General features: G+C 33.7%; 1 pseudogene; it reads right to left on the bottom strand.

The window, feature by feature from the left end:
* Positions 1–279: 279 nt before the first annotated feature.
* LOC114077627 overlaps positions 280–6,008 on the bottom strand; it is an 11,609-nt pseudogene continuing 5,880 nt past the window's right edge.

Genomic DNA, 6,008 nt, shown 5'->3' with positions numbered 1-6,008 from the left:
TATATATATATATATATACACTTCAAGTTTAAAGATTTAGAAAATTAACAAAAACTTTATAAACTATGAGGATGTAAAAGTTATCAAATTAAAATAAAGACCATATCAAACAAACCAAATTGTTTTCTATTTCAAAACACAATATCTATGTTTTGATATCATACAAGAACTATTAAATTTGTATTGATAATATGCATATGCAACATAATTTATATTCTTGCTTGCTTGGTAGGTGCATTTTATTCATTCTACGAAGTTTTTTATAAATAAACTACTATATCATAATTCCTTGTTGAATCTGTTGGACACATGCAACGACCTCTCCACAGTAATCCAATTTGACTCCTCAAATCTTCCATCCCCTACTGGTTCCTACAAATTTAGGAAAACAAATTCAGTATATTCCTCTAAGTTAAAATGAAGGAGTGCGGATTTCACATCAACTTGTTTGAGACTGAAGCCTGTAAGTTATTGCATAGATTTACTAATATATATACCATATGGTGATCTAGTTTGATCATAAAGATTATTCGTTACAAGCAATATCCTATGTGTTACCGAAGCCATCTAGAAATCATAATGTTAATAGTTAATTTCATACAAGATGTTTGAAAAACAATTGAGTATTCTTTCAAATATGACACAACAAAAAAATGTCTGACCGCGACATTTTCATTTCTCTTGAGAAATTCCTGGTTATCCAAGAGTTTTGCTTGGTAAGAATAATATAAAACATGATTATGTCGATCTTAATTCAACTATCAAATTGGTGCCATTTTGTGTATGTGTGTATTGGAGGAGGGTGAGTCAAGTAATGATCTTTAAGTTTATTTAGAGTCTCTTTCCCTAATAAAAATAGAAGTTAAAAAATGCATCCTTGCGATATGCTCACTTTGGATCGTTGAATCCGTTCCATAGAACCCAGAAGATACTGCTTATATGCATCCGTTTCTTCGACTGTGTTGATATTCTCCACTTGTGGTTCATAAGAGCTGCCCGATCCAAGGAAACAAGTCGTATAAAAGAGGACATTTTTAGAATATCAAAAACTAAAGTGAAGAATCTTCAACCTTATTTTCTCATGTTCTACACTTAGTGTTTGTTTGAGGTCATTGAGCTTCTCCTTATGAGCCTATTATGAAAATACATTAAAAAATATCACGTGACGAGTTTTTAGTAATGATAAATATAGGCTTGTAAATACAGATTGAAGGTGATCCCTCTTCTAAATATTTCCCTATTAGAGTGATAATCCCAAGAGTTTTTAAGTATACAAAATCAACACTAGTGTGGAAACATCAAGACTTACCTTAACACTAAAGCACATTTTCGAATCATCAGCATCGTAAAAATATCTAACAAAAATAACAAAAAATATTCTATCACGTAGAGAAGTACCACACAAATAAATTAATCTAAAGAAAAGAACTCTTGAATAGTAAAGTGTCTTTCATACATAGCAATCTTTTCAATCATTTCTCATTTAGATTTTGCTTGTGCGAGACTCTGCATCAAATGCTGCAAAATAAAAGTCAAGGTCAGATGAAACTCCAAACATCAGTAAAAGATGGACAAAATTTAGTGCATCTTCATTTGGTTTTGGAGTGGATCTTCAACCAAAAAAACATTTGTGTCTATCAGTTGAATTAAATTGGCAAAGTCTAATTCGTGAATTTGACATATTGAAATAATCATACCGTCGATTCAGTTCATCAGGCTGGTTCATTGCATTGATCATGATATCCTCAAAACTGAGCAATCAAAAGATATTACATCACATTTTGTATCATAAATAGAACATAGAACATTCAAACATAAGAAAGATAATCATTCTAGAAATTTCATTGACCTTTCTCGGCTAAAATAGTTGGTCACTTCACCAGTTGGAGAAAACATTACCAGTGTAATATGTGTACCATATAAAACCCCCAACTCACTCATTTCACTTCTTAACAATGATATCCTTGTGTTTTAAGTAGAACTATTGACAAGATGTTGGATCCTCAATATTTTACATTACAACCTTAATGCGACCCGTGAAATTAAATGATGCAAATAACTCAAAGAATTTAATTCAATAGCGTTCCATTTTAAAGTAGGTTACCATCTAATATACAATCAAATAATTCTTTTTTTGAAACGGAAACGGCTTTCATTGCTAATCTTTAGTCAAAATTAGTGTTTTTCTACATATTTACACAATTAGTGAACAAAAATCTGTGGGCGGTAACTTATTGAGTGGAATATAACAATAACTCCTAAGCTCCTTTTTTTTGTATAACAGAAAAGGGCCTAAAATACCCTCGAAGTATTTGAAATGGTGCAAAACTACACTTCATCCACCTATTTTCTTTATAATTCCCTTCTCATCCACATATTGGCTCCAATATGTCCTTCAATCAACAATGTTATCCTTCCGCTTTGAGTAGAACTGTTTACGCGATTCTGGATCCTCCATTTTCTTCATTACAACCTTATTGCGGACCATGAAATTAAATGATGCAAATTACTAGAATTGGAAGTTAGATTCAATGAACTGAGAAATATACAGATCAACAAAAAGAAAAAGGAAAAAAATAACTCAAAGAATTTAATGTTTGTCTTAAGTTAAAGCAGTTATTAAGTTAAAATCTAATAGCCAATCAGATAAATATTATTTGAGAAGAAAACGACTTTCAGTGTTAATCTTAAGTCAAATTAGTGTTTTTCTACATATTCACACAATTGATGAACAAAAATATGTGGGCGGTAACTTCTTGAGTGAAAAATAACAATAACTCCTAAGTTTCTTCTTTCATATAAGATATTAGACTATTCCTACTTATCACTTTTCCTATAATTTTAAAGGCAATATGATATAGTTTTACTGTGTAGAAGAATTTATATTTTGATATCTCAAGTTAAGTACAAGGTGTATAGGAAAATTTCATTTAACAGAATTAAAATAATACTCCCTCTCTGATACAACATCAGCCCCTATTATTTAGTTTGACTAAATCTACAGTATGACTATATTTTAGCTTTTAGTTGGTAGTTGTTTTATTTTTACTCGTGATAGTTTTCCTATTGTATAGTATTGCAGAATTGTGTTCCTAATGTTTAGGTGAGTTGGTTTAGTGGAATTACATTAGTTGTTTAGTGGAATATGATTCCATAAAATGTAAACTTATATAGGGCTACAAAGCCTATTAAATAATATCATCTAATAACAATCTCTGCAACAAAATTAAGTTATCTTTTATTGTTCCTGTAATTTTCTGTTTTTCAACTATTGGTATTGTCATGCCCGAGATACCCCCAAGACGCGGACACGGGACGTAGGACTACAAGTGATCCCAAGCTAACCCTACTTGCTTGATCATAAGCATATTAAAGATAATAACGTGGTGTAGAAGCTATATCATAAGTAAGATGAAAATATGGGGAATATTCATATGCTGTAACTGAGATATATAAAAATTGATGAGTTCAATACAAAGAGATACTAACGCAACATTAAGCTCAAACTAACGATGTCTGAGAATAACCTCTATCTGACTAGAAATGGTAGGACAGGCCCCAACTAAGTCTAGCAAAACGTAAACTAAAGGACTAAAATACAGAAAAGAAACACATGGCTACTGTCCTCGAAGAATGAGGACTCACTACCGATTCTGCCGAACTGGAGATCGAGAACCGATCTAAGCGTGATCTGGATGCTCTGAACATGAATCTACATCACGAGAAGATGTAGCATACATATGCTTTAGTACTTGAAAGGTACTGAGCATGTAGGATAGAGTAAAGCTGAAATAATACATAACTGAACAAACACAAAAGCAAGTAAAATATTATGAACATGATATACTAAATACTGAGCTAACTGGATGCAGTAACCAAATATATAACATGCTGAGATTGAATACAACTGAACTGAAAATATGGTTAATGCAATAGAGTCTAACGGAATTGTGGGAGCTACTAATAATCGATAATAAACCACATGAGCTAAATGTGGAGTTTAATGTATAAGCCCTATCGAGAGGACCCAATATACCCTGCCAGAGGTATAAAGACATACTAGCGTGATCACTAAACTGATGCCCACAGAGGGGAATTACAACCTACTCTGCTAGTAGTTCTGGGACTATATGGGTATGCTATATCATAGTCCAACTCGGTGTTATGCTACTTCCAATGATTTAAGTAGTTAACTGATTATGATTGAGTTTCTATAAATATTGGATAGCTCAAACTGAACATGCAAACTAATAATGCAACAATTAATATGATCATGATGCATTAATAACTGAGGCATGCATAACTGAATAACTAAAATATCTGACTTAGCATGTGTGATTCAAGAACTAAAGGAATACATATCTAGGGTTATGAAATTCATGCGATAAACTAAATATTAACATAATAATCTTATTTGGATCATTCTATTATGTAAGAACAAAAAAATTCTAACATTCAAGAAACCCTAAGTCTAGTCATGATATGTGAATCAAGAAACTGACTGAAAAATAGGGATCTAATGGGTAAAAGGAACCCACTAGTGAAATCTCACATATCTGGTGATGAAATCAACGGAAATGATTAGATTTTGGGGCTAGAACTGATGGAACCTTGCTGCGTTCTTGAACTAGGGTTCTTGATTTTTTTCTCCTTTCTTGCTTCTAATTTTCCAATGTTTTGATTAATGATTTGACTTAGGTAAGTTTTAGTTATGTCTCTACGCTTAAATTGACAAAAATCTCATGATTTAGGGTTTAAATGACGTATCTTAGTAGTTAAACAAACTAGGACAAGACAAAAAGACCCCCGAAATAATTTTTATAGGAGCAACCGACGACCTGAACTGACGGTCCGTCGTTCAATAGACAGTCCACCGTTTGAGTCTTTTCGACAGGCCTTCACTAAAATGGGCATAACGTTTTACTCGGAGGTTGACTTTTAGCAAACTCGGACGCGTTGGAAAGAAGATTAAATTATATATCATATAATAGGTCATAGGTCACCTAATTCATTTTGTTCTAATAGTTATGACCATTTGATGTTGACCCAATCAACAATTTCCCCTTAACTAACTGCTAATTTCACCTACAGTCAGACCTACGGATCATAGATCGAACGACGGTCTGTGTTGGTCATCCGTAGTTCATCTCTTGTGAGGTTGGGTAAGAGGTGTCTCAATCCATGAACATAGAACATGGACCGTGGTCTTACTTACATAGCGTAGGTCTGTCCGTGGGTCGAGACTTACTCTATTTTTTTAGCTAACTTTGGGAGTAGTTGCAGATGTCAACTACAGAGCTAAAGTACGGGCCGTAGATCAGACTAAAGTCTGTAGATGGTGACCGTGGATTGCACCTTTAATTTTTGGAAAACTAAAATCTGGTCTGTTTTGGATGCGGGGTGTTACAAGTTTCTCTATCAAGTTATGAGACCTCGAGCTATCCCCGATACGCGAACACGGGATCTAGGATCACAAGTGATCCCAAGCTAACCCTGCTGGCATGATCATGAGCATACTAAGTATAATTAAGGCCTAACCCATCGGTGGCCCCCTAAACTTAATTTTCACTTAGACACCTTAACTAAGCTTTGTTCATTTTAGACACCTCATGTCATGTATCGTTGTGTCATTTAACACTTTTTACTGACATGTCCTAGTGAGTGTAACACACTCACTACCAACGCGTGAAAGGCTCATTTAATTATTTTTTTTCTTCCTCATTTTTTATCCACCATCTCTTAAAACTTGAACTCCTTGAATGGAGAAATAATTTTGATGATGCTATGGACAAAAACACGAACTTTAATACAAAGAAACTTCAGGAAAAAAATTTCAACCCATTAAAAGAATCACGATTTATGTCGTTGCAATGAAAAAGGGTAGCGAAAAATCTTGAAAGACGATTGATGGGGTGGGAGAGGGGTGGAGAAAAAAATGAGTGTGGGGAATGGGTTGGGGTTAGGATGGACAAAGGTGTAGAAGACATTGGGTGGGTGGGTGATGGGGG

The sequence above is a fragment of the Solanum pennellii genome, chromosome 6 (genome assembly GCF_001406875.1).
Source record: "Solanum pennellii chromosome 6, SPENNV200".
Taxonomy (NCBI): Eukaryota; Viridiplantae; Streptophyta; class Magnoliopsida; order Solanales; family Solanaceae; genus Solanum; species Solanum pennellii.
This window is presented reverse-complemented; position numbering and strand designations above follow the sequence as displayed.